The sequence below is a fragment of the Haemaphysalis longicornis genome, unplaced genomic scaffold (assembly GCF_048455015.1).
Source record: "Haemaphysalis longicornis isolate Haplotype H1 unplaced genomic scaffold, Haemaphysalis longicornis Haplotype H1 scaffold_13, whole genome shotgun sequence".
NCBI lineage: Eukaryota > Metazoa > Arthropoda > Arachnida > Ixodida > Ixodidae > Haemaphysalis > Haemaphysalis longicornis.
Window position 1 is genome coordinate 98350622 of NW_027526233.1, and position 19391 is coordinate 98370012.

At 46.9% G+C, this 19391-nt stretch overlaps 1 pseudogene; it reads right to left on the reverse strand.

Moving 5' to 3' along the window:
• Positions 1-7600: 7600 nt before the first annotated feature.
• LOC144163965 (uncharacterized) overlaps positions 7601-19391 on the reverse strand; it is a 131745-nt pseudogene continuing 119954 nt past the window's right edge.

Genomic DNA, 19391 nt, shown 5'->3' on the forward strand with positions numbered 1-19391 from the left:
GTATAGGGCCAGGATGATTCCACGTGATATGACAAGAGCTGCAGAAAGTTCACCTCAGCTAAAAACTTAAAAACACGCTGACTAGAAAACATTGGTTCGTCGGCTAAAAAATATGATGGGTGCAAAGGAATGTGTCGTCTGTATAATTCAGGGAAATGTTTGTGTCGTGTTGTTTCAAGTGCTCTGCATGTGATTAGTATATGGACTACGGATAGGCCCTTTCCAGACCTGCTACAAGTGGGTCCCGAAGTTCCAGTGAGCAGGTGGGAGTGTACGCTGTAAAGAATCCCTATTGGTCCAGTAATTAGAAAAACCGAACCAAAAGCGGTCAGCCACCAGGTTAGAATTAATTATAGCGGATTTATTCCAATCACTTTCAGACTCGGTCGGCACGCGCCAAATGGCCGTTCAAACACAGTGCGGAGAATATGACGTACGTCACGGTTTCCGTGACGTCAGGAATACTTGACACATCGTCTGCTATAATTGCACCGGATCCGCGCTCGCCCGCCCAGTCGGCATGTCGTCTAAATCGTCAGACTCGGATGGCTCGCTGGCACTCGACAGGCGAACAGGCACACAGAACAACTTTATTTCGCCACGGATGAGGCGATCAGATCGGCGAAGTCTTCGCCGTCGTCCGTTTTTTAAATATTGCTGCGGCTCGAACTGGCGCTGACCGTGACAGCAACAGTTTTTCGGCACTCTTCCAATCAATCTGATCGCGGAAGAGACATTCCACATGCGACAAAGTATATGTTATTGTGGTGAAAAATTGTTCTAGGGATTATTATCAGCACTAAATTTAAAAGCGACGACCAGATATTTGCCGCTAAGGTATACCTACGCTGACTGGTGGCATAGGTTCGCCCATCGCCTCCTCTAAAAATATGCCTGTCACAACGGCGGCTGCCGTCATTCCACACCCTCTCCTATTTTTCTCTCTTTTTAGCAGAAACTGCCGCCAGAGGCGCTGGCATCTGACACTGGCGTATGACACATTATTTATTATTGATTTTTGAATTTTTTGGCGATGTGATTGTACAGTTGCGTTACGACTAAGGCCGCTGTGCAACGCCACCTCGTTACAAAGGGGAAGCCGCAAAGCATCATATTCATCATCATCATCATCCAGCCCACGCTGGCCATTGGGGTCGCGGTGTTTTCGGGCTTTTAAAGTTCTCCTTTCGCCGTGTTTTAGTTCTTACTTGCGTTGTGTTCAATTTGTAGCCGTAGCCACTGCTACGACCGTAAGAGTGGGAGCAGCAAACACCTTAGGAGAGCAAAGCCGTTTTAGGCTGAAGCAGAGTAGAAAGTCGGGGTAGTTTGAAATGGTTAATTACTTGAATTGCGCGCCCACACACTCAAAAACTGTACCAGGGAAGAGAACACACGCAACGTAGTGTGTTCTCTCAAACACTGCGTTGTGTGTGTTCTCTTCCCTGGTCCTCTTTTTTTGCGCGCAGTTCGAGTCGTGAACCGTTTTTAACGACACGCTGGGCGTTCGCCCGCGTGGCACGCGCTCACGTGCGCTCAGGGTTTTCCGTCTCCACCGATCAGATTTCTGTCGGCCTAAACAGCTCTGCTGTTGAAAAGAGCCAGGTGTCTTCTTTCACAAGATTCTCGCTGACACTGACAGACACGAAATATGATACAGAAGTGTTTACTATGTGGGATGTAAGCAGTGGCCAAACGCACATCCTCCTGAACAATTAAGGTCCGTGCATGCTAGCCAGTTCACGACTGCAGATAAGTGACTGAAATGGCTTGAACTTGTGTTTCTTATACATGACCTGCGAGATGACAGCTGTACAAAGATTTTCCTGAGCAAGAAAACTTATCACCCTCTCGTATTCAATTGCTCATTGCGTGCATTCGTTTTATTTTTGCTCACAGAGAAGACGCAAGCACCCTCCTCTTCACTGTTTCTCACTGGGGCTGCTCGAATTACAGTCTCGTACTCACCGCGGATTCCCCGTGCAAGCAATCGGGCATCCGTTTTTCACACATATTTCTATGGCGTGGGGCATCTCGGACTATCCGTAGTTAGCTTGAGGCTAAAATCGAAGAGCTGCTCGCCTTTTCCCTCGAATTCCCTTAAATCCTCTTTGACTGCCCCGCCCTTTTGACATTTTCAAGGTATCGCACATCGCCCACAGAAGGGGCCTTCAATTTTTCAATTTATTCTCCGGGTTGGCTGCTGTGGATGAGTGATCGAGAGCCTGCAGTTAGTTTGTTCCCGAGTTGCGATGCGTGATCGCCGTTTATTTTCTCAAAGTGAGCCTCTCTGGCACCACGTGAGCTTCCAGGCCCTCCAGAAAGTTATTTGACTCGCCACAGCCACTCGATAGCGCGAGATCGAGTGGCGGTGTCCTGGCAGCCAGCCAGCCGGTTAGAGATCTCCAAACGCCGTGAATCGCAAACTCGGTGCGCACTAACCAGCAGACGCAGCATTAACGTTACTGGCTGCTCAAGTGGTTGATGGACAGAAAAAAAAACTACTTAAAATTCGCACATGGGCCGGCTGCGCAGCGTTGATTCATGCTGCGCACTTTGTAGAGGAACGGAAGGTAGTGTCAGACGCCAGCGCCGCCGCGTGGCCGAAGACCGCAACATGACGGCCGTCTCTCTTCAATAGGCGACGGGGCGAGCTGCCAGGCATCTTTTTATTATAGTGGCTAAAATAGGCACAATATTTTTAGAGCGCCGAACGCGCTCCGACCCGGCACTGCTGGTACCGCGGTGTGGCGAGTGGCCGAAAGATGGCGCCACCTGCGCGGTAGAATCAAAACAGGCCATGGCAGATGATTTGGTCAACGATCGCTCAACCGCAGTTATTGCCAAAATAAAGTTCCACTTGCGAAAGAAGGGGATGGTAGCGTGGCGAAAAGTTGTGCAATGAATGGTCATTCGCAGTTGTAGAGATAGCGGCAATTAAATATACGCCATTATGCTAAGCCCACAGTTCCCAACACCCAAGCTGCTCGAGCAACGCCAGCATTGCGGGGCTGGTGGCGACGCCCCTCTTAGGAAACTCGCCGCGTGCGAGCGCGTTCCGTTTGAGTTCCCATAACTTCTTGGGGCTCCCAACGCCGGCTTCCCCTATTCTAAAACTGCCTAATCACTTCCAATCCGCTTTTACTGCAGTTCCTCCATCAACTGCCGGCTCTGCAGGTAGCAGCCGAGAAGTGAAACGAGCAAATTCTGCTCGCTGGCTTGGCGACAGTTATTGCGTTCATCGCCACGCACGAACTCATTCCAAGTTTTGCGCCGCACGTGATCACGTGGAGAAGAAGAAGAAGAAGCATTTATTAAGGAGCACAGTCAGTTGGCGATGGTGGCCGTTTTGGCGGCGACTGCGGCCGCCACGCGACCAGTGAAGCTTGAGCCTCCTTTTCTGGGCAGCGCAACGCCTCCTCCCACTGCTCACTCGTGTTTTTTAAGTGCGATGCACTTTATAAGCGACCCCGAACCTTCCGCCATCCGCATTGCTCCTCCTCCTCTCCCCTAGCAACGGCGCGAAGAGCGGAGAGGAGCGTCCGTAGCAACGGCGCAGCGACGTCACACCCCACGTGACCCGCGCGCGCTCCGCCTCCCGCGCCATGGCTGCGCGCGCCCGCGCCGGCTCCCGCACCGCTCCTCGCGCCGTGACCTCACACTCCCACGTGACCGCGCGCTGGCGCCTTTGCGTCTGCTCCCCCTCTCCTCGCGCCGTGACGTCACATGCTCTGCAGCTGGCGCGCCTCTCCCCCCGTTAGGTTTGCACTCACCCTCGGCGCGCGCCTCTCCCCTCGCCTGACAGCTCCCCCTCGCCGGTACTGCGCCTCTCAAGGCGATGGCAGAATTACTACGCCGTGTACTCAAATGCATTCGCACTTCCTCACGATTCCCTTCGGGGAGGTGGGGGCAATTTTTTTTTTCGAATAGGGATAATAACATTATTTGTCATCAAGGATACAGGATGCAGAAAACCTGCAGAAAAGGCTGGCGCGTTGCCAGCTTGACAAGGCCGCAGGCCCCTCCTCCCTCTCCGAACACATCGAAGCAGCCGTCACACTTTCATAAAACTATTCCGAATTATGTGCGTGAAATAAACAGGTCTACTACAAGAAGAATCATCACTGTACATGTGTGATGAAACGAAACGTGTAATGCTTGAACAAAAATATAGTTTCCGAAAATAAGAAAAATGTAGGTGCATTAGCCTTTAAAAAAGGAACCATACGCGTGATATATACAAGTGAAACATACGAGAAGGTCTACGAGAAAAAAAGGAGCAACTATAGGTGTAATGAATTGATGCGTGTAATGCCAGAAACAAATCAATTTTGCCATGCGAAATTATTCGCTTTGGCAACACCACGAATACACACTCATTTTCCAAAACAGCGAAAAAAAACAAGACACCAACAAACATCTCGCTAAAAAACACAGAACAATATGCAAAAATGCAAGTCAACAAAAGAACGATACAAAAATACATTCTTTAGAAAATTACAAGTAATTGTGCAAGTGATCATGACACCAGTAGAAAATGATTCTGCAAGTTGTTTAACGTCGACTTTTTCTAAGTCAATTTCTTTGTCTCCAAGTTCATTTAGCAATCGTGGAAGTGTATTTCCCAGCCATTGAAGACCATATGTGGTTCTAAAGGTTCGAACACTCCGCCCTCCATTTTTTTGGGTATTATACTTAGGCTGGTTAAGTACTAAATCTGCCAAAATCTTTAAAACGGGTTACAGTTTTTTATATCTTTCTTATATTTCTTGGACGAAAGAAAATCGTACGTTTTTATTATTGGCATTGTTATATTTTTCAAATAAGGAGCAAGTATGATAGGTACTTGGCACGTCGTCTACCACCCGTAAAAACCTCTTTTGCAGCTTATGAAGTTTGCTTATGTTTCCTTTAGAAGTTAGATCCCACACTAAATGGCAGTAATTGATTCTTGATAAAAAAGGTATTGTAAATTAACAACAAAATATTCCGAGAAAGCAAGTGCTTGTTTCGGTACACAAGGCCGACTACCTGAGAGACTATGCAGCTAAAAAGCGTATGTGATGATCCCATGATATTGTTTCTTGAAATATTACTCCTAATAATTAAAGAGAAGGGACTATCTCGACAGGGATATGTTGTATCCGCCGCCCACCATAGTCAACATACGAGGCAGAGAGACGCCGACGCTACCTCGTACCCACGGAAAAAGAGAGTCTTTATTCTTTTTACACGATATTTATAACCGTGCTTGCGGTTGTTGATGATGATGCTGGAAATTGGCCACCTTAGCATTGTGCGCCACCTGGTGGCATGAACAGAACTACATTACACCACACAACAGGATGGAATTCAAAATAATCGTTTGATTTACAATTTCCGTTTTATTTTTAGCATGAAATACCATAGCCTTAGTCTTTGCAACATTTATTTTTAGACCATTTCCTCTCGTCCATTTTTCTAATCTAACCAGCAATAGATTTGCGTGTGTTATTAGTACGTTCACTGATTTTCCTGTTAAAAATATACTTGTATCATCTGCATATATTATAAATCTAACGTTAGAGGAAATGTTCACGATATCATTATGTAGATAATGAAGAGGAGAGGCCCTAAAATGCTTCCTTGTGGAACTCCTGTAACGACTGACAAAGAATCTGAATCGTGCCACGTGAACAATCTGATTACGGTGTGGCAAGTAAGACTGTAGTAAGGGTCCCGCCGTTCCACGAATACCGTACCGTTTCAGTTTTTCAATAAGTAATTTGTGGTTCATGTGGTCAAAAGCTTTTGCAAAATTTACGAACAAGCCCAAAACAACGTTTCCCTGTTCGAATTGCTGATAAATGTACCCTTTCTGTTGCATGAGAGCATATTCTGTACTAAGGCCTTTGCGGAAACCATATTGCGAATCATGAAGCAACTGAAACTTTTGTAAAAATTATTCAACCGTTTCAAGATTATCTTATCTAATGCCTTCGATAAGACTGGCAGAATGGACACCGGCCGGAACTTTGACATGTTATTCCTATCGTCTTTCTTGAAGACGACGGAAACGCGTGCAACGTGCATTTTTGAGGGGGAAAACAACCCGGCCAAGGCACAAATTGAATATGTGGGTTATATATGGAAGAAAGAACATAAGAACATGTTTTATAGGTTTAGCTTGTATACCGTCAACATCAAGTGTCGTACCATTTTTCAAATAAAAAACTAATAATTTCACTTTATTCTCACCTATCTGATCTAGAAAAATGGTACTGTCGATAAATGGGAAATTTCCAAGATTATGACTCACATCACATGTTTTTGCGACGTTTACAAAGAATTTATTAAATGTGTCGGCCAAGGCCTTTCCGGAAATAACCTCGCCGTTAAGATTTATGTTGTGTACGGAACACGGGGACGCACTGCTAATTAAGATAGAATTAAGCCTTTTCCACATTCATTATATATGAACACCCAGAAACTGAGCTAAATATGTTGTATAATAATCTTGCTTTGCCTTTTTCAGGTCTTTATTTATACAATTCCTTTTAACCTTGAATTATTTAAATAGTTTGGTATCTTGTTTTAAGATAGCGGGTAAATAACATATTTTTTTTCTTGTATTGTTTTCCCAAGTTCAGAGTTAATCCAGACTTTACGGACCTTTCTGTTCTGCTTTACTTTCCCCAAAGGAAACGAAGCAGCGTAAATTGGCCTTAGTGTGTTCAGAAATTTTTCGTACGCCTTGTTTCGCTCTTTTAGTTTAAGTACATTCCTCCAAGGAGTACTTAAAATATTATCCGAAAATGTTTCCATAGTTTGTTCGTTTATACGCGGGGCGAAAAACGTGTTCGGTTTGTTTTTGTCACATAAATGTTTCCTACAACAAAGGTATATTCGCAAATTATCACTCAAATCCACAGTAATAACCCCAGCCTTGAGGTTTCCTGTCGGTATATTTGTTAGGAACAAATCAATCAATAACAAAGACATTTGTGTGATTCTCGTAGGAACCGTGATCACAATCAAAAGCAATGAGTCTTCAACAAAATATCAAGTTTTGTACAACAGCCTCCTGTTTGAGAATATTTATGTTCATGTCCCCGCGCAGACATAGTCAAAGCAATTTGTATTAGCGAACGCAAAAAAACGTGTCCAGGTAATCGAAAAAGGATGCCGTTTCGCCGTTTGGTGGTCTATAACAAACGGCCAGAACCATATTTTTTAGTTTAACTGATAGAAACTCGGAGTCAATGGAAGACGTGGTGAAATTTTGAATTAGGTCACAGTCAAAGACCTTTTTAACTGGAATAGATACACCACCGCTACGACGAGAATTTCGATTAAGGTACAACGTATTGTACAAAGGCAGCCGAAACACGCTGGCTTCATCTGTCGACCATGTTGCAGTTAACATTATGGCGTCGAATACGTGATTCAACTGTTAAAATAAAGACTACGGTCGTACTGTTTATTTTTTACCCATTGTACATTCAAGTGAAAACATTTAAATGAGTTTGAATACAAATATCCTAAACTTCGCGAAAACGCTTGGGGAAGCACGTAAGAATCGTTTCCTACGCTAGCCATGTTGAGGCGACCATTTCCTGATTCTTTAACTTAGTTTGTTCAGATCAGCAACATTTGCAATGCGTATGCCTTTCTCCCCATCAGCTTTGCCGACTAGAACGTTCCCATTTGGGTGCCATGAATACTTAAAATTCTCTACTTTAGCCAAGTTCTTTACCTTAAATAACAGCGCCCGCGTTCTTTTCTTTAGGTTTTCCGTCAAGAAGAAGCCCTTAGTTAGGCTGTTTAGTTTCTTTCTGTTTTTCCACCAAAAGTACCGGTCCGCTTGCTACGCAAAACGACAGATAACGACCGGCGCCTTATCTTTATTGGGCGGAAGCCGATGAATGGCGACCACATCACTTTCTGCGAGTAGCGGAAGCTGGTGTTTAGCTGCCATCGCATAGATCCCTTCTAGCCAGTTTTCGTCTTCCGTTTCCTGTATTCCGTGGAATTCTAGGTTGAGTCTGCGGCTCCTCCACTCAAGATTATCTACTTCTGCCTGTAGTTCAGCTACTTCTAGGTCCAGAATCTCTACCTTTTCCAATCTACGCTTAAGGTCTTTGACGTCACGCTCATTCTGCTCCGTTTTTCTAAGTATTTTGTCGTATTGCTCACTCAAGTCATGTATCGCGTAGTCAATGCTCCCAACTGTTTCTCTGAGCGGTACTAGGTTGTCCAGCTTGTCGTTAATAGCTTGCATCCACATTCGGACATCTTGCATGTCGATTTCACTGCTCAGTTCTTTTGATTTAGCTGGTTCTGCTCGCAACCTCGACCACCTACAGGTAGGGCAGCGCCACGCATTGCAGTATGCTTGCCCTTTCGATGTGATAGTTGCTTCAGAAATTCCGGCACATTTGCCGGCGTGGAATGCCTGACAGCAGTCACTAGAGTAAATCCATACGACGTCCCCATTGAACGACTTATCGCACACAGGACATTTTTTATCCCGGGGCGTAGTTGCACAGAGCGGCAAATGAGAACAGCAGTGTACAAACCAGCACCACCAGCAGCAGCAGTAGTTGCGACTCAAACAAATTTACAACGTGCATAGAAAAAGCACCAACCTGCGAAACAGAACGAGACCGCGTTTTTTTACGCCGTTCTTTGCGGCGAAACTGCTGCTGCAAGTGGTCCTTGTGATGGCTTAGTCCTCCCTTTAAGAAGCCAAGCGGCTGTACGGCGCATGTGCAGTAGAATTCGTCGCAGGATATTTGGGCGCAGGCGCAGCGGGGCTTAACTGCTACTACTTCGTTCCGACGATGATGTGCACAGGGACGATGAAAAATGCGCACGGTGGCTGGCGAACGCAAACAGCCTGCGAAACAGAAGGAGACCGCGTTCGTTTTACGCCGTTCATTGCACCGCAACTGCTGCAGCCAAGTGGTCTCACTCGGGCATCCCCACATAAGGTACTGAAGGGTGCCGAGGGACTGGCAGGCAGTAGAGTCAGGTCAAAGGTATAGGGCTGGCTGAATTAGGTGTAATTTAGCGGGATTGAGAAATGTGTTTGTCTGTAAAAGACGCCATGTGTATTCTTGCTGGATGGTGAGTTGTCTATGTGCCGGAGGGTATACACGGCTAGAGAGGCGGTAATGACAGGTAATTTTATTGTACGTCATCATCCGTGCTCTAACGGATCTGGCGCATGGTAGGGGAACGAGCTGGGCCCGGCTCGGATGGTGAGTTCTCGAACGATACTGTGGGCAACTTCATTCCCCTCCAGGCCAGCATGCGCCGGAGCCCAGATGATTTCTACGGGGCACGTTGGAGGTGCTTGTTGGAGAATTTTGAGTGCCTGAGGCGAAATACAGCCGGAGGCAAAATTTTGGCCTGCCCTTTTAGAATCTGTAATGACTGTGGAGGGGGTCGGCCTTTGCATTAGCGCTAACGCTACCGCCGCCTCTTCCGCTGTGGCTGGGTTAGTGGTGCGAATGGTCAATAAGTTGCGCTGTAACTGATTGGAAAGGCAATTCGAGACAATTGCAAAGGCACCATGCCGCCGATACTCGGTTGCGTCGACGTAATGGACGTCATGTTTGTCGCGGTATGTTTTATGTAATGCTCGTGCGCTTTGCGAACGCCTTTTGGTGTTGAATTGTGGGCGCATGTTTGTGGGTATAGGCAGAGTCCGTCAATGCTTTTCGTCGTGAGGGATTGTGGTTTTGTCTTCTGGGGAGGGGGGGGGGGAGGGTTCTAGAGGAGAGATTCGTAACCTCTGAAGAATATGAGCGCCAGTGGTGGTTTTTGAGAGTCTTGTGATTTGATTGACGAGATGAACCTCAATAAGTTCTTCCGCGGTGTTATGCACACCTAGAGCTTCGAGTATGTCAGTGGAAGTGCTGAGGCGACGTTACAGCGCTGTTTTATGGGCTTTTCCGAGTATGAGGGTGACTCTATTAGGTTCTCTTTTAGATGGGTTTAGACATGGAAGGGAGTCGGTCAGCCTGATAAGGACAAATGATTGAAGGAGATGGAGGCGTTCAACTTCCCTGAGGCGTCTGTGCCTGTTGGTAACTCGTCGAAGTAAACGTATCGTTTGTGTGACGTGTTGTTCGAGCTGGCGTATGAAGTGAGTTTCGGATTGGTTATTTAGGATGGTTAAGCCCGAGATTTTGATTATTTCAACCATCGGAATGGGGTCGCCTCTCTTTTGTATGTAAATATCGGAGGGGATGAGTTTTGCGTTTTTGCTGGGAGTATAAGCAGCTGGGATTCGGTTGGCGAACAGGTGAGACCCGCCCTACCAGGCTCCTCTATCACTATTTCTACTCCTCTTTGTGGAGTGCTCTCAATTTCAGCGTCGCTGACTTTGTTGATCCAAAGTGTAATGTCGTCGGCGTACAAACTAAAATTAAGATTAGGGATTTGTTGGAGTTGTTTGGGGACGGTTAAGATGGCCAGATTAAACAGTAAAAGGGAAAGGACGGCCCCTTGTGGCGTGTCTTTTGAAGGGAGCGTCAGGGTAGTGGAAGTGATATCCGCGATTTGTGTAATAGCTGTCCTGTTCATGAGAAAACTTCGATATAATTGTATGTGGCTGAACAAGAGCCTATGGAGTTTAAGCCTTTGAGTATTGCTGTGCGTGAAACATTATCAAAGGCTTTAGTTAAATTTAATGCTAGTATAGCGGCATTGTTATGTTTATGATGTGACGTGATTATGTCGTTGGGCCGTTGAAGAAGAAAGTCCTGCGTGAATAGTTTAGGGCGGAAACCAATTATTGTGCGGCGAAGCAGTTGTTTGTGTTGTGAATGCTTGAGGAGTCTGTTGTTTATAATGTGCTCCATGAGCTTTCCAAGGCAGGTGAGAGAGATCGGTTGGAGATGTTTAAGCGTGAGTGGTTTTCCTGGTTTGGGGATAAATGTGACTTTTGCATGTTTCCAGGGTTGAGGTGAAGTGCCTGAGTCCAGTGGTGAATAAATAAGTTTGTGATGGCTGAAATAGAGTTATCTAGATTCCTTAGCATCCCGTTGGTAATCTGGTATATACCTGGGGCAGAGTTAGGTCTAACTTTAAGGATAGCTCCCCTAACCTCTGCTTCGGAAATCTCTCTACCTAGTTCAGGGTTGTCTGGGTTGGCGTAGGTTGGAAGTCCGTCATGGGTGCCTTTGGGAAAGTATGTGTCTATGATCTTGTTGAGGAGTTTTGCAGCAGAGCCTTGATAATTTTGAATGGTTGGAGTAAGCCTGTGATTCTGCTCCGCTTTGGAGTATTTGTGATATTTTAGATGCTTCAGTAAATGCGAGGTTTGCTTCATGCTCAGGTTTTCCTGCATCTGGTTGCAAATTTCATACCATTGAGCTTGTGCAAGGTATATTGCATGTTCTTGTATTTGTTTTTCCTATTCGGTGAGTTTGAGCTTGAGTTTACGATTGTCTTTATTGCCTTTCCACCACTTACGAATGTTCTTCAGTGCCTCCCATAAATGTACTAGATTCTAATGTCAGCGGGGATTTCTGACAATAATGTTTTTGTGACAAATTCTGTGTCTTGCATAAGTCGATCGGTCCAGCTTTGTAGATCTATAAGGTCTGCAAGGTTTTCTGAGTCCTGGTTGGAGACGCGTTGTTTCCTGAATTCATCCCACTTTATGAGCCGTGTTGTTTGGGTAGGCTCTTAATTGGATGCTTGAGTTGAAGATCGGTTTGAACAATAAAGTGGACACTGTCCAGGTTAACGTATGTTACAGTCCATCAGGATTTCTTTATGTGTATAGTGAATGTAAGGTTTGGTGTAGAGTCCCATTGTACGGGGTTTCCTATCGTGGTGGGGGTGTTCGGCTCGTTCTCGAGTGTAAGGTGATGTATTTGGCTTGATCCCAAAGGTCCTGCCCTTTTATTTCTGGAGGTATCCCCAAATCGTGTGTGGAGCATTGAAATCTGCAACTATGACTAGGCTATGGAGTCCAGCTTTCTTGCGGGCAAGTGAGAAAAGTAAGTTAAATCTATGATATTTGTCCTAAGGTTTACTGTAGATATTAAGCAGGAAAAGTTTGGTTTGATTTTGCTTTGTGGGTACAATAGTGATGAAATCATAAGGGATATCGATGGTGTCAAATTGAGTCCTGCTGGCAGGAATGTTTCGCTGTATCAGTATCGCCGTGATTGGGTTCTGCTCTGCTTGGTATGCTTTGTAGCCTGGAAGTTTTAGAGACTTGCCCACTTCTTCTACAGCTATAATATCAGGGGGGGTATCGACATTTTGAATATACTGTTGTAGGACAGCGTTCTTCTGGGAGAAGTCCCGACAGATCCACTGCCAAATTCTGGTGATTTTATTCTTAATAGGTTGCTGGGCCGAATCAGGGGATGTCGACATCTGTAATATCTATCACCGGCAGGTTTGTTGCTTCTATGCTGTAATTATCCGGTGAATATTGTTGTGCATTTCTGCTCTGATTGCGTCTATGGTGGACTGCATGGTGGTTAGGTTTCGCAGGAGGATTTGGTGTAACCGAGTATGTTTAGTTTTTTGTTCCACTAGAACCTGCTCGATTTTTTTGACATGTTGTTCCAAGAGAGGGGAGTGGATCCTTGTTCCTCAAGATTCGGCGTGCATGGTGCCTTGCGTTTTTGGGGATTAGGGGATGCTGCTTGGTCAGAATCAAGTGCGGCCGATTGCATGCGAGCTTTGAGTAACCTATTTTCCTGCCTAAGAGCCGTGCTTTCTGCTTTGAGTGAGGAGATTTCAAGTTTAATAATGCGCAGTTCTAGAAATAGGTCTGTCATTGGAATAGGGGGAGTTACGTTAAACTGATCCGTTTGCATGTGAGCAGAGGGAGGCAAGCGAGGACTGCCCACCTGTTGGTTGCGTCGTTTGGTCCCGGAGACGTTGCCCGATATTGTCATGCCGGCTTCTTGTTGCTTCTTGCCGCGATCTTGCTTGGGTGGTTTCAGCGCGTCCTCTCGTTGATGTAGCGGCGGAAATTGATCCTTGCCGTGGCGAAGGTGTTGCGGGGCGAAACCGCTGCCGGCACTCGCTGGAACCGGTGACATGGCCCCCTCCAGAAACGATGCACCTGGGCGTGCATGGGCGCTGTTCCGGTGCGTCGATGGCACCACACCGGGCGGATCTTGTTGCTGTTTGCTGACCAGGGCAAACGTCCTGCGTGTGGCTGGTGTTACAGCATCAGGTGCAGGCTTCAGTCTTCCGGCGGAAAGGTTTACAGCGGTATGTAGCAGTATGAAACCTGGGACATGGAACATGGGGTCCAGTATGGAACATGGGGTCCATCGAAAAGTATCTGCACCATCCTGGATGTATTCCGTCTGAGAACGTCAAGAATTTTCAGTTGGCGGTTGAATTTGAAGATGCTTTGAGAGATCTGCTCTGCTGTGTCTGATTCGGGGACAATGCAGATGATTCCTGTTGCTGCTGGTGCCGATACATGCGTCGCCAAGTTATATCCTTTGCCGTTGATTATGAGCGTCGAGATGTTTGCGCACCTTGTTGCTCGTGCTTCGTCTGGGGTGGTTACGACAACCAAGCTAGACCTGGCCTGAACGCGGAGTTGGTCCTGGCCGTTCGGTGGAACACCCGCTTGGTGTTGAATGTGGTCGGCGAGTAGAACCAGAGGCAGCGAGGCAAGCGCGCGACCGCCCCCCGGTCGGAGAACAATTTTTATGTCACCGGGCGGCAGAGGCTCAGGCGGTTGCCGGTAAAAAGGGCGCTAACATTTCTCCCGTTGCTTGGAGGTGTCATGTGCAGTTGGCGTATTGTCGGGCGGGACGTCGGGGGTGTCCTTCAGAGGCCTTCAGAGAGGCTTGTCGTCGCCGAATGGTGGCTCATCCGGGTTCTTGCATTTCTTCGGGAGAGATATCTTTTCCGAACATGACGGACGCAATGACGAGGTATTACCCGCTGCCATGATCGAAAGCTGGCGCGGTCGCATTCAGCTCCGCCAGCATCGCACGGGGCCCGTGCGTTCTGGCACTGGTGAGGGAAGCCGGCATGGAAGCTTATTTAGGTTTAGCCAGGTCTGCGGCGTGGCAAAATGTTCAACGCGTCGTAGTGGACCTTGTGCTGCACTAAAAACAAAGAACGTGGTATCGCGAGGTTCCTTGGGGCCTCGCGGATCCCGCGGTGCTTTTCTGGTCAGCGTAGACGCGTTCAGCCGGTAAACAGAAGGAACAAACACGGAGCCGATTGCAGACGTGTGTGCACCGCTTGGCCCTTTAGCGGGAGTCGTCACGTGGAAAATAATGCATCTTGGCGTCGTCGTCGATTTGCTCGGACAGGCATCCACTGAGGATTACTTCTCATTCCGCGAGCTTGATATAGCAGAACTTTGGAGATCTCGGCGACGAGCATAGGCCGCTCAGATAAGAGACCCTGCAGGTTTAGGCCCCAGTACAAGCGAAAACAATGCACCCGCCACGAACTGAAGAGGAAAGACAACGAATACGCAAAGTGCGCAAAGTTTACAAGCATTGCTCACAGACGTACACCCATGCCTCCTGCCGAAATGAAGACCACCGACAACAGTAGCGCAGGCTATCTTTTCCGGTTCCCAAAACGATCTATATGACGTCAGCATGAACCGGCCAGATGCGTCGAACAATGTGTTGTCACACCGATAGCGATTCCGCTAGTGCTGCTGATTTGTGGAAGCTCGGAGCAGGGACGAACAAAATGAATTTCCGAGGTGATTCCGGCCTCGGATCACCACAAAAATTTCTGTGAGGCATCTCTAAAAACTACTGAAGCCAACAATGTTATTTCTCAGGCGTAAAATTTGCTGTCAGTACTCCTTTAAAGAAATTGGCCTGTATCTGTTTGGTGAATGTATGTCACCAGATTTGTGCGATGGAAACAATTTTCCCACCCACCCGCGGTGGCTCACTGGCCAAGGCGTTGCGCTGTTGAGCACGAAGTCGCGGGTTCGATTCCCTGCCTCGGCAGCCGTTTTTCTGATGCAGGCGAAAAGCAAAAACACCCGTCTGTACGAGATTTCGGCGCATGTTAAAGATCCCCAGGTGGTCAAAATTAATCCAGAGCCCTCAACTACGGCGCGCCTCATCGCCGGGGTTGTGTCGGCGCGTTAGACCCCTACAATCAATCAATAGAAACAACTTTCCCATCCTTTAGTCGTCTGGCACCTTGGCTGTGTGAAAGAAAAAAATGTAAGAAGGCAAAAATGATGAGTAGGCATCGCTACTCTTCAAAAATTTGAAATTTATGTTATCACATCCAGACGAAGACGAAAGTTTTGGGTTTGGAAACATATTTGTTATATAGTCTCAATCGATTGCAATTGGATCCATTTCCAGAAACGCAAAAGAGGGAATGGCAAGGTTTATAGGAGCGTCATCTATAAATAACAAACAAACAGCGTAATTGTGAACACCGCAGCAATTTTTACGTGGTACCAGGGGATCAACGAGAATTTCAGACGTATTTAATTAGTTTTACGTCTGTTCACAATGTTCCATAACTTGAGGAAATTGGTAGATAACAAACCAGGGGTGATATTCCAGAAGGCCTGAGATTGAACGGAACTCGGGAAACATGAGGTCTAGCGAGGCCCACGTAACGTAATGATAATATTTGAAGGCGGAATCAAGCGCTTTGAAATGCAATTCAAGCTATTTGCTGAATATTGGGGTGACATAACCGGTCCAGGGCCGCACGTTCCAAGGAGGCTGGTCTGGGGCGTGGCACATTTTTCACTGCTGCACTCGTGGCTTTCGGGGGCAAGAAAATCTATCTACATTTCTTTATCGTAATTTTATTTTAATAATCTGCATTTCACTGAAATGGTCATTCATTTTTTTAATTTTAGGCGTTCTTATGAACCTTTTGTTTGAAATTTACCGTCCTAAGAAGTAGTTTCTGCCCACTTCTGTCGTCGTTGGCAAACAATGCAATCACATGAATAAGGTCGAGTGTCGAAAAAAGAAAGCGTGGGGTAGAAACGCGCCACATTCAAAGTAATTCCTGCTCGGTGTTATCGAAACTGTTTGTCCGCGTTCAGATACGAAATTCCGCAGGGGCACTTAAGTCAGCTGGCGTAATTTGAAGGCAGAATCTTGACCGTACTTAGTAATAAGTGATACATTGTACTTGCGATAATTTTGAAATTCATACTTGTACTTGCGATAATTCTTAAATGATATATTGCAGTTTCACATATTTCCTCGCTTTTATTTCTTTGCCTTTCGGCATGAATTTTGGCAGCAATTCAACCGGCTTCTTTTCTTTCTGCTACACCGTGTTTGCGTCAGTTACTTCTCTTTCATTTCGTAGTGAACTCGTCAGCAAGGAGACTGGCAGACACCACAGTTTTCTGATAATCGGGCTTGAGCGCGGCTGGTGTGCACCTGTCCTTCTCATATGCCATCACGTTCACGTATCACGCGCGACAAGCACTATTCTAGAACTTTCACTTTTCCAATTCACAGTTCTGCGAATTTTCAAAACCGAGCCCGTTCGCTCATCAAGGCTCCCAATTGCAAGCAAGTGACCAAATTGGGCATGTACTACGGAGAAAATTAGCAGTGGCTTAGCTCGGCTATGCCACAATATACTTAGCGTGAGCTAAGGTACAGCTTGTTATTCTTAGCTTTCCTTGTTGTCTACGATTCGATTGAATGTCATGCGCACTGCTGCTTCCATGGCCCATTCACGATATACGCATTATGTGACACATGTATATTTATCAACCGGCTGCAGCGGAGCGTCACCAATTGCCTCATTGCTAAGCTGGTTCCACAGGCGCACGCCGGTGCTGCTGCTACGCACGAGCCATCAGTTGCACACCCGGCCACCCCTCGCATGATCATCAAGTAGACCGGGCTGCCATGTGCGTAACGGAGGTCGGCGAAGATGCTGGGCGCGTGGGGTGTGTGAAAGACGCCGGGCCGGGCACACACAAAACCCATTCGTGGGCGCGGCGTAGTGACTGAAGCCCCAGCCAACCATGACTGCCATGGCGTCCACTTCGCCGGTGGGGTGGCATTGAAGCCACTAAGTGCATTGAATTTGCTGCTCTGGTAACAAAGGTTCGCAGCAAACAATGAACGAAGTCCCCAGGCCATGGTCAGTAAATTGCTGGCACAGTCGCGCGGGTGTCCCAACGAAGAGTTAGCTGTAGTACGAACGACAGGAGCGGCCAAGACGACAAGATTTTCCCAAGGCAGCCGTATTCATACACAGTAAAAACACAATCGACGACAGATGACACACCTTCACCGTCTAAAACGCACTCGTAAAATGTTAAAACACGCTCATGACACGCTAAATTTGGGCGATGTCTGATACTACGCCCCCGTCCGCATGTAAACAAAGCCGGTCATGTTTGACAGTCGGGTAAAGGACGCGTTCCTTTCACTACAATGAACTGCTCACTAACTTGGTTTGGGCTTGCGCTGGGATCTGCTGGAGCCACGCTGGAACTACTTAGCAAACACATTGTAGTGGAAGAACAAAACACCGAGAAAAGTGGAGCCGCCCCAAGCTGCTTTTAGTGGGTGGAGCTTCATTGATTGATTGATTGATTGATTGATTGTAGGGTTTAACGCACCGACGCAACGAAGGCAATGAGGTGCACCGCAGTGGATGGCTCCTGAATAATTTTGACCATCTTTAACGTGCGCCGAAATCTCGTACACACGGGCGTTTTTGCTTTTCGCCTCCATCAGAAAAGTGGCCGCCGCGTCCGGGAATGGAACCCGCAACCTCGCGTTCTGCAGCCGAACGCCTTAGCCACTGAGCCACCGCGGCGGGTGGGCGGAGCTTTAAATGAAGGCCGGGGCCAGGCCCGAGTTTTAACATGAATAGCTGGGTTATCCACTTTACGCAACGGAGCACATATTGCAACTCAATTCTACATGACGCTGCATGCGGGTGTTCCTGCAAGCCGTGCTTTTTCAACATGAGCGGCGTCACTTGGGCGCCGTGGTAATGCCAAGCGTGTTCAGCGTGATTGTGTCGGTATCACTGGAGTTTATCGGATACTGTACCATCACTACTTTGTTAACTAGAGAATCTGGGAACTCGGAAGCGAGCAATCTCCGGAATTATGGAAGGGAGCCCCAGGAAGAGTTTCATTAAAGAAAGTCCATTTTCCAATAAAACAGGCACTGTGCCCTCGTCGGCCTTGCGCCATTAAACACCAACTATCATCATCATCACGTTTGTGCTCAGATGCAGCTGAAATATATGCTTCCCTTCTGTCCTCGCAGGTACATAGCCTGCACCGTTGAAGTACGCGTGTTTTTTTTTAAGTCTTTGGAGTGATAAACTAAACCGCGGTGCTTTTGAACATGACAATCGACGCGTTAGAATATATTTATCAGCGAGCGCTTTCGCTTTGTGCTTAAACAGTTCCCAATTTTCATAGATGGTACGCTCCCAAAAGTGAGGAAAGAAGGAATCAACAAAGAGCCCCAATTTAACATTGATGGAATGAAAGTTTGCAATGCAAGTAACTTTGTATTGCTTGCGCAGGCGCGGGGAGAAATATATAAAAGGGAATGTGTTAAACAGAGTGGTCCCTAAAACATGGTAACAGTGTTATATCAGAAATCCTCTCAAGTTGGAAAGATAAGACTAAGTCGAGTAGATTAGCTAATGACGCAGCAACGCGAGTCGGTTATTTACCATTTGGGGGAGGTTTAAAGTGGAGCACCTGTTGATAAAGCCTGTGCTTTCAGAAGAGCAAGAAAGTACAGTTGGGCCATTGTCATCCCACATGATTGCAGGGAAATCGAAGGCGCCCTATAACAATATGTGGACATTTGGGTATCTTTTGGCTAGATGGCTGGGTCTATTGAATAGGTGTTTACAGAACGTTCGTGGGGCGTTAGGCAGCCTATAATAGACACAAAATATCGTATCTTTATGACTGCAGTGAACACCAATGCATAAAATTCAAGAGAAGCTTAAGAAACAGCAACTCAAACGAGCCAAGGCATCGAACACCGCCGTCAAAATGCCGCCACCTAATCGATCAGTAGGGCCAAGCGAATAGGTTGTATTCACTGGCGTGGCGTGCTTGCCGGCCACCGTGTGAGTCACCGTAGCAACGGCGACGCGCAGTCATGGGCATGGCGGCCCTCGCGTCAGGCCGTCGCAGCGAGCTCAAAAGCATTACCTCGACGTTAACTGTTTCGCACTGCGCTCTACAGCTCACCTGTTGCAAAACGGAAGGGAAGTGATTACGATACTTCGTATACGCTACTGGTCTCACTACAGCAGACGTAGAAATTTCTGTTTGCATAGAGCTTATTGTACCACAATGAGCATGTGTGACCGCTTTCTTTCCAAAGTCCAAGAGTTTTTTCCGCCTGGGACGGTTCGTTTGCAGAAATATTCTCGTAAACTTATATTAG